This window comes from Aythya ferina, assembly GCF_964211825.1.
Source record: "Aythya ferina genome assembly, chromosome: 11".
Lineage (NCBI taxonomy): Eukaryota > Metazoa > Chordata > Aves > Anseriformes > Anatidae > Aythya > Aythya ferina.
In genome coordinates this window covers 23,126,421-23,135,796 of record NC_140307.1, presented here as the reverse complement: position 1 = coordinate 23,135,796, position 9,376 = coordinate 23,126,421, and the positions used below count along the sequence as shown (strand labels likewise).

The window sequence follows — 9,376 nt, the reverse complement described above, 5'->3', positions numbered from 1 at the left end:
GTGTTGAGACCTGCATCTGGGGGAGGGGTGGGAGCTCTTTGTATTCCTTTGGAGCCTGTGTCGGGGGGCTGGGGGGAAGGGGAGGGTTGGTTGGGAGGTGCTTGTACACTGTTGGAGCCTGGGTTGAGGGAGGAGGTTTGGAGCTGCTTCTACACCTTTGGGCCTGGCATCGAGGGTAGGGGGTTGGGTACTGGTTGTAGGGGCCTGTGTTTGGGGGGGGGGCTTGGGACCTGCGTCTGGGGGAGGGGTGGGAGCTGCTTGTACACCTTTGGGGCCTGCATGTGTGGGGGGTCAGGGCCTGTGTCTAGCGGGCTGGGAACTGCTTGTACAATGTAGGAATCTGTTTCTGCAGGGTGGCTGGGAGCTGTTTGTACAACTTTGGGGCCAGCATCTGGGGGTGGCTGGGAGCTGCCTGTACACTGTAGGGGCCTGTGTTTGTGGGGGTCTTGGGGGCCTCCCTCGGGGGGGGGGGGGAGGGTTGGGAGCTGCTTGTATAGGGTAGGGGGCCTGCCTGGCAGGGGTTGGGAGCTGCTTGTAGAATTTGGGTCGCTGTGTCTGGGGGGGCGGTTGGGGCCTGTGTCTCAGGGGTGTTGGGAACTGGTTGTACACCTTTGGGTCCTGTCTCTGGGGGGGGAGCTACTTGTACCCTTACCATAAGCCGTACTCTAACACATACTTCTACCAGTACCCTTACCCTTACCGTAACCCTTACCTTTACCCTTACTCTTACCCTTACCAAAGCATTACCCTTACCCTTAACGTAAGCCTAAACCTTAACCTTATCCTTACACTTACACTTACCGTAACCCTTACCCTTTCTGCTACACTTACCCTTAGCCTAAATCTAAACCTTACACTTACCCTAACCCTAACACTTACCCTTACCATTACCCATATACTTACTCTTACCCTAACCCTAAATCTTACTCAAACACTTACCCTGACCCTTACATTAACCCTAAACCGTACCCTAAAACTTACACTTACTCTTAACCTTAACCTTACGCTTAACCTTAACCTACTACTTAGCCTTTCTTATCCATCACCATACACCTAAAATTAACGCTAACCATTACCCTAACACTTACCCTTACCCTAACCCAAACCCTAATCCTAACTCTAAACCTTACCCTGACTTGTACACTTATCCTTATCCTTACACTTACCCTAACACTTACCCTTACACTTATCCTTATACATATAACTTACCCTTACCCTAAAACTTAACCTTAACCTAACTCTAACCCTAAACCTTACCTTAACCCTTACCCTGACCCTTACATTAACCCTTACCCTTACCCTAAAACTTACACTTACTCTTAACCTTAACCTTACCCTTAGCCTTAACCTAATACTTACCCTTCCGTTTCCCTCACCCTAACCCTAAAATTAACCCTAACCATTACCCTAACACCTACCCTTACCCTAACCCTTACTCTAACCCTTACAATGACCCGTACCCTTACACATACACTTACACTTACTCTTACCCTAAACCTTACCCTTACCATAAGCCATATTCTAACAAATTCTACCCGTACCCTTACCCTTACCGTAATCCTTACCCTTTATGTTACCCTAAACCTTACCCTTACCCTAACACTTACCCTTATCGTAAACCTTACCCTTTCTGCTACATTTACCATTAGCCTAAATCTAAACCTTACACTTACCCTTACCTTAACCCAATACTTACCCTTACGTTTCCCTCACCCTAACCCTAAAATTAACCCTAACCATTATTCTAACACTTACCCTTACCCTAACCCTAACCCTTACTCTAACCCTTACCCTGACCCATACCCTTACACTCACCCTTACCCTTACATTACCCTAACTCTTACCCATACCATAACCCATACCCTAACACATATTTGTACCCTTAACCTTACCGTTACCCTTACCCTTACTCTATCCGTTACCCTTACGCTTACCCTTAACATAAACCTTACCATTAATCTTACCCTTACGCTAACCCTTACCCTTACCCTATCCCTTACACTTTTCCTTATCCACACCCTTAACCTTACCCCAACCCTTACCCTTAAGCTGAACCTAACCCTAAACCTTACCCCAAACCTTTCCCTGAACCTTACATTAACCCTAACCCTTAACCTAAACCTTACACTTACTCTTAACCTTAACCTTACCCTTAACCTTAAGCTAGTACTTAACCTTACATTTTTCTCACCCTAATCCTAAAATTAACCCTAACCATTACCCTAACACTTAACCGTTACACTTACCCTTATTCTATCCGTTACTCTTACACTTTCCCTTAACATAAACCTTACCCTTTACCTTACCCTTACCATAAGCCATACATCAACACTTACATGTACACTTACGCTTACACTTATCCTAGTAATTACTCGTACAATTACCCTTAACCTAACCATAAACATTAAGGATCAGCTTAAGGGTCACCCTTAAAGTTACCGTTATCCTAACACTTACACTTAAGTTCATGGTAAGGGTTAGAGTAAGGGTAAGTGCTAGGGTAATGGTTAGGCTAATTTTAGGTTTAGGGTGAGGGAAACGGAAGGGTAAGTATTAGGTTAAGTTTAAGGATAAGGTTAAGAGTTATGGTAAGGGTTAGGTTTAATGTAAGGGTAAGGGTTTGGGAAATGTTTAGGATAAGGGTAAGAGAAGGGATAATGGTAAGGGTAAGGATGATGTTTAGTGTAAGGGTTATATTTAGTTAAGGGTAAGGGTTAGTGTAAGTTTAAGAGTAAGGGTAAGTGTAAGGGTATGTGTAAAAGTATGGGTAATTGTAAGGGTTAGAGTAAGGGTTAGGGTAAGGGTAAGTGTTAGGGTAATGGTTAGGGTTAATTTTAGGGTTAGGGTGAGGGAAACGTAAGAGTAAGTATTAGGTTACAACTAAGGTTAAGGTTAAGAGTAAGTTTAAGGTTTAGTGTAAGGATTAGGGTTAATGTAAGGGTCAAGGTAAGGGTTGGGGTAAAGGTTTAGGTAAAGGGTAAAAATATGTATATTGTAAGGGTGAGGGGTTAGGGTAATGGTTAGATTTTAGTTAGATTTAGGTAAGGGTGAGGGTTCGGGTAAGGTTTAGAATTAGGCAAAGGGTAAGTGTAGCAGAAAGGGTAAGGTTTAGGATAAGGGTAAGTGTTAGGATAAGGGTAAGGTTTAGGGTTAGCTTAATAGTAAGGTTAAGTGTAATTGTACGAGTAATTGCTAGGGTAAGTGCAAGCGTAAGTGTACATGTAAGTGTTGTTGTATGGCTTATGGTAAGGGTAAGGTCAAGGGTAAGGTTTATGTTAAGGGTAAGCGTAAGGGTAACGGATAGAGTAAGGGTAAGGGTAAGGTTAAGGGTAACGGTAAGGTTAAGGGTACAAATATGTGTTAGGGTATGGGTAAGAATTAGGGTAAGTATAAGGGTAAGGGTAAGTGTAAGGGTACAGGTCAGGGTAAGGGTTAGAGTAAGGGTTAGGGTAAGGTTAAATGTTAGGGTAATGGTTAGGGTTAGTTTTAGGGTTAAAGTCAGGAAAACGTATGCGTAAGTATTAGGTGAATGTTAAGGGTAAGGTTAAGGTTAAGAGTAAGTGTAAGGTTTAGGGTAAGGGTTAGGGTTAATGTAAGGGTCAGGGTAAGGGTTGGGGTAAGGTTTAGGGTAAGGGTTAGGTTAAGGATAAATGTTAGGGTAAGGGTAAGGTTAATGGTAACCGTAAGTGTAAAGGTAAGGGTTACGGTAAGGGTAAGAATAAGGGTATGGGTAATGGTAAGGGTGAGGGTTAGGCTAAGGGTAAGTGTAAGGTTTAGATTTCGGCTAAGGGTAAGTGTAGCAGAAAGGGTAAGCTTTAAAGTAAGGTTTAAGGTTTAGGCTTAGGTTAAGGGTAAGGGTAAGGGTACGGGTCAGGGTAAGGGTTAGAGTAAGGGTTTGAGTATGGGTAAGGTAAGGGTTAGGATAAGTGTAAGGGTGCAAGCAAGGATTAGGGCAAGAGTAAGTGTAAGGGTAATAGAAAGGGTTAGGGTAAGTGTAAGGGTAAGGGAATGTGTTAGGATATGTTTTAGGGGAAGCAGAAGGGTAAGGGTTAGGTTAAGTGTAAGGGGAAGGGGAAGGTAAGGGGAAGGGTTGGAGTAAGGTATAGGGTAAGGGTAAGGTTATGGTTAAAGGAAAGAGTAAGGGTAAGGAAAAAGTAAAGGTAAGGATTTGGGTAATGGTAAGGGTGAGAAGGTTTAGGGTAAGGGTTACGGTAAGGGTTAGGTAACGCAGTGTACAACCTGGGACGCCACACGCAGAGCTGCCTCTGGCAAGGTGAGTGAGGAACAGATGTAGCAGTTGTTGTGTTGTAGGTCTCACTGTTCCTCTAAGCATCCCCTCTTTGTCTTTTAGAGGTGTTTTAGCTGTTTGAAGAGGGTAGATTGAAGCATCTGCCTCGGGGGCTGGTAAGCGGCAGAGGTAAGGGAGCAGATGAGAGTAACTTACCTAGTTGTGCTGTGTCTTTGGATGCTGCATCGGCCTATGCGTTTCTTTTTCTTTCACAGGTGTCTCGCACAGGCTCAAAGGAGCAAACTGCACTCTGAAGAGCTGTGTAAGAAGAGGGGCTAGTCATGAGCTGGGTTGGAGCAGAACGACCAAGTAGCACAAGGTGACTATGAAAGGTGTCCGTCTTGCTTTGCAGGTGCCGTGGCAGGCTCTCCACAGAAGTGGATAAGGATATGAGATAAGGCCAGAGAGCGACAAGGAGCGGCACGTGCAGGGATGGTTTTGAAGCGCTGCAGTGGCTTACTCTTCTGTTCATCAGGTGCCACAGGCAAGGTGGGTTGTAACATCAGTCGTTATATTTGCATGAAAGCAGTTCACTTGAATGCCACAGTGCATCTGAGTAGGGTGTTCTAGCAGAACAAGCTTGTCTGGCACAGCGGTGCCTGATGGCAGTGTGTTTCCTCAGGTGAAGAGGTGCCTGAAGCCCCATCCTATCTAGCCTGCACACAATTATCTGAGAATGAAAGCTGCTTTCCAGTAATTCAGAAAGCCAAGTTACGTCTCAGCCTTGAGCATCTCGGGCTTTTGGGCCTGTCTGTAACATTTGGCACCAGCACTAATACTTTTTTTGGCATATGTTTAGCGTTTGGGGCCTGTGTCTGGGATTTGGGCCCTGTCTCGAACCACTGGGGCTTTGTCCTGGGTTTTGGAGCCTGCCTCTAGAGTTCAGGGCCTGTGATTAGGCTTTTGGGGTCTGTGTCTGGGGGCCGGTATCTGGGGGCAAGGGGGGAGCTGCTTGTAGACCCTTGGGGCCGGCATTGAGGGGGTTGGGAGCTGACTCTACACCTTTGGGGCCTGCTTCTGGGGGCGGGGGGGGGGGGTTGAGACCAGCATCTGGGGGAGGGGTGGGAGCTCTTTGTATTCCTTTGGAGCCTTTGTCGGGGGGCGGGGGGGGGGGGGGGAAGGGGAGGGTTGGTTGGGAGGTGCTTGTACACTGTTGGAGCCTGGGTTGAGGGAGGAGGTTTGGAGCTGCTTCTACACCTTTGGGCCTGGCATCGGGGGTAGGGGGTTGGGTGCTGGTTGTAGGGGCCTGTGTTTGGGGGGGGGGGCTTGGGACCTGCGTCTGGGGGAGGGGTGGGAGCTGCTTGTACACCTTTGGGGCCTGCATGTGTGGGGGGTCAGGGCCTGTGTCTAGCGGGCTGGGAACTGCTTGTACAATGTAGGAATCTGTTTCTGCAGGGTGGCTGGGAGCTGTTTGTACAACTTTGGGGCCAGCATCTGGGGGTGGCTGGGAGCTGCCTGTACACTGTAGGGGCCTGTGTTTGTGGGGGGCTTGGGGGCCTCCCTCGGGGGGGGGGGGGAGGATTGGGAGCTGCTTGTATAGGGTAGGGGGCCTGCCTGGCAGGGGTTGGGAGCTGCTTGTAGAATTTGGGTCGCTGTGTCTGTGGGGGCGGTTGGGGCCTGTGTCTCAGGGGTGTTGGGAACTGGTTGTATACCTTTGGGTCCTGTCTCTGGGGGGGGAGCTACTTGTACACTTTTGGGGTCTGTATTTGAGGGGGGTTGGGAGCTGCTTGTGCACTTTTGGACCTATGTTTAGGCTGGTTGGGAGTTGCTCATGCATTCTAGGTGCCTCCCTTTTGAGAAGGGTTGGGGCCTGCATCTGTGGGTGGTTGGGAGCTGCTTGTACACTATAGGGGCCATGGTCTTGGAGGGGGGTCTGGGCTGTTTATACACCTCTGTGGCCTGTGTTTGGGGGGGGGGGGGGGGTGGGCCTGTGCCTGGGGAAGTTGGGAGCTGTTTGTTCACTCTAGGAGCCTCCATTTGGGGGTCTTTGGGGCCTCCCTTTGAGGGGGAGGGAGTTGGGAGTTGGTTGTACACCTCTGCATCCCGTGTCTTGGGGGGGGTGGGGGGAGTGGGACCGGTCTCTGAAGGGGCGGGTTGTGAGCTGCTTGTACACCTGTGTCGGGGGGAGGGTAGGGAGGTTGGCGGGGGTCGGGTCCGGGTCTTGGGCCAGTGTCTGGGTGGAGTCCAGTTCTTGGGAGGGGGTGGTGGGGTAGGAGCTGCTTGTGGGCAGTTGGGGTCTGCATCTGGGTGTGGTTGGTGCCTGCTTCTGTTGGCAGTTTGGGGCCTGCTTGTAGACTTGTGCAGCCTGGGTTTGGGGGCTTTTCTGTAACGTTTGGGGTCTGCATTTTTGCTTTGGGATGCATCTTGAGCTTTTGAGGCCTAGCAGTAGCATTTGGGGTCTGCATCTGGGGCTTTTCTGTAGCATTTTGGTTGCGTATTTGTGATTTGGGGCCTGTATCGTGGGTTTTGCCTTTTTTGTAGTTTCCATCTTTGTGTGTGTGTGTTTCGTTGTTGGTTGTCTGGGGTTAGGGGCAGTTTGGGGTTTGGATTAAGGTCAGTGTCATTAGCGTTAGGGGGTTGATAATAAGGGTTAGGGTTGTGGTTAGAGTTGTTAGGTTTAAGGGGAATAAGGATTTCAGGGTAAGGGGATCAAGGTTGTGGGAATAAAAATGTTGTTTTTGCGCAGTTACATCCTGTAGAGCGAAGGAAGGTGGTATTGAGATATGCTTGCAGTGATAAGACAGCTTAACAGTGTGAAATGAGTTCATCTGATTCGTGTCAATATGGAACAATGCTAGGGCCGCATGATATGATGAAAAGTCTGAGAAAACCAGAGTGGTTAATATATATAGTTCTTGTATCTTGCAAAGGAATGGTCCAGCAATTCGGGTCAATAGGGGATAAGAGAACAAAGGGGTTTCAGAATAACTGCTAACTATTACAACTGTTGCATGGGACACTATGCAAGTGTCTGCCATCCAGCCAAGATGGACAAAGGAGAAGGACAAGAGAAAAGCCTGGGAGGAAGACTACGAGCCTTCAGTACGAGCGGCCCCCAGAGGGACCACCGGAGACTGATAACGCCTGCACCAGTGGGAGGGTTTGGATTCTGGGAACTAATTAGAATAACCCTGCCTTTTGTAGAAGTAGTAATGAATATGTATTAGCCTAGCAGCATAAAAACCAGCCACCTGATGTAACTTGTGTGCGTCTTGGTGGAGCAGAGACTCCTGGCGCACCCAGCGCTGCTTGCTTACCTCTATTCATTTAATAAATTGTAAATTTCAATTGCAATCCTATTTGGGACCCAGTCATTTATTACTAGTGGGGGCTCGTCCGGGAGGGCTTTGGTTCCTGATTTCTGGTTTGATCTAGGAGAGGCACCCCCACCATTTGGTGGCTGCTGTTTGAGTCAGGTCGGAACTAATGGCATCTTAAACCTGAATAAAGGTAAGCAAAGTTTCTGATTCTTTTTTTCAGCTCCCTTGCCAGCTGCAGCACTATATTTTGCCCGTAATTGTGTGTGTGAAGATCCGAACGAAGATGACGGAGTCGTAAGCATTTAAAGCGTATACCGTTCGGTTGGGTGGGGTTCGGTTGCCTGTGTGTGTAAGAGTGTGACTGAGATGGAACTTAGTTCCGAAGCGATTGTGGAGGTCTTCTAACCGCGGTTCCAATCTCCCGCGAGGGGCTTGGCCGGTGAAGGACCGAAGGGATTCCTATAGGATTTGTGGGTGTGTGATAGGTCCTCGACCCCCTGCAAGACACTCTTACTAAGGTAACCAAGGGCTGTGGGAATTGCCAGAGTAAAATTCCTAGATGGGTCAGACAAAATCGAAGACCAGAGACCAGAAGAAAGGGAGCAAATTACCAGTCATACCACCAGAAAGTCCATTAGGAATAACGATTAGAAATTGGAATGATAGGGACCCCAGAAAAGGAAAAAGTAAATTAAAAATGGTCCAGTATTGTGTGACAGAATGGCCAAAGGAGCCTTTAAGACTACATGTCTTTTGGCCTGTTTTTGGATCCTTCGAAGACTGGATTTGCCAGGCCTTAAATATCCATGTTAATTCAAAGGAACCTTTTAGCCAGGAAGAAAGTGATTATGCAGGATTATGGATCAGGAAGACTTCAGGTCCTTTTCCAGCCTCAATATTTACACTAAAAGCAGGTAAGAAATTTGAAGAACAAGAAGAACATGAAAAAGAAAAAGAAGATAAACGTGAGCCGTTGGATAAGCTACCACCTCCATATCCTAACAATCCACCCCCGGCGGCTCCCCCTCCGGTGGCTGTGGTATCGCCACCAGTACCACCGTTGCCCCAGCTTCCACCACCAACAGCACCAGAATTAGACCGACCTCCGGCCGCATGCAGGAGAAGTAGGACGGATGTATCTGAGAGGGCTTCTCTATATCCCTTAAGGGAGGTAACTGGTGTATAACTGGTGCGCGTCTTGGTGGAGCAGAGACTCCCGGCGTACCCAGCACTGTTTGCTTACCTCTATTCATTCAGTGAATTGTAAACTTTGATTGTAATCCTATTTGGGACTTTTATTTATTATAACAGACAACCTTGTAAAACGCAGACAACCAGAATCCTTACAGCAATTAGGTGGAAATCACGGCGTAAGAAACATTACCACCTCAAAGAGTAAAAACCTCAAAAGAAATGTGACTTGTAACAGGCCAGCAGCTGTGTATTTTCTGTGAAGCACCAGCTAGATTATGAACCTTGAATAGCACAGTTAAAGGGGAAACAGGGGAGGGTCCCGGTCCTCGGCAGAAAAAAAAAGTGTATAAACTGTGTATGGAATTAGTAGGCACCCTCCTGCTTGTGGGACACCCGCCATTGTAATCTCGAATAATAATGCTACTGTACTGAGATCCTCGACTCAGCCTATGCTATTTGCTACAGATTGATTCAGGGTTTTAAGGTTTCAGGGATTGGGCACTAGGGTTGGGTTTCAGGGTAAGGGGTTTCAGGGTTTATGTTTAGGATTTTAAGGTTTTTAGGGTTGGAGTTTTAACGGTTAGGGTTTTAAGGATTTGGGGGTTAGGGTTTTAAGGGTTTCAGGGTTAGCGTG

General features: G+C 47.6%; 1 long non-coding RNA gene across 1 annotated transcript; it reads left to right on the top strand.

The window, feature by feature from the left end:
• Nucleotides 1-3,622: 3,622 nt before the first annotated feature.
• LOC311442811 lies at nucleotides 3,623-9,176 on the top strand. Its single transcript, XR_014696885.1, has 5 exons — nucleotides 3,623-4,273; nucleotides 4,352-4,417; nucleotides 4,504-4,550; nucleotides 4,641-4,777; nucleotides 7,769-9,176. It is a non-coding gene; the product is annotated as an uncharacterized lncRNA (long non-coding RNA).
• Nucleotides 9,177-9,376: the final 200 nt, after the last annotated feature.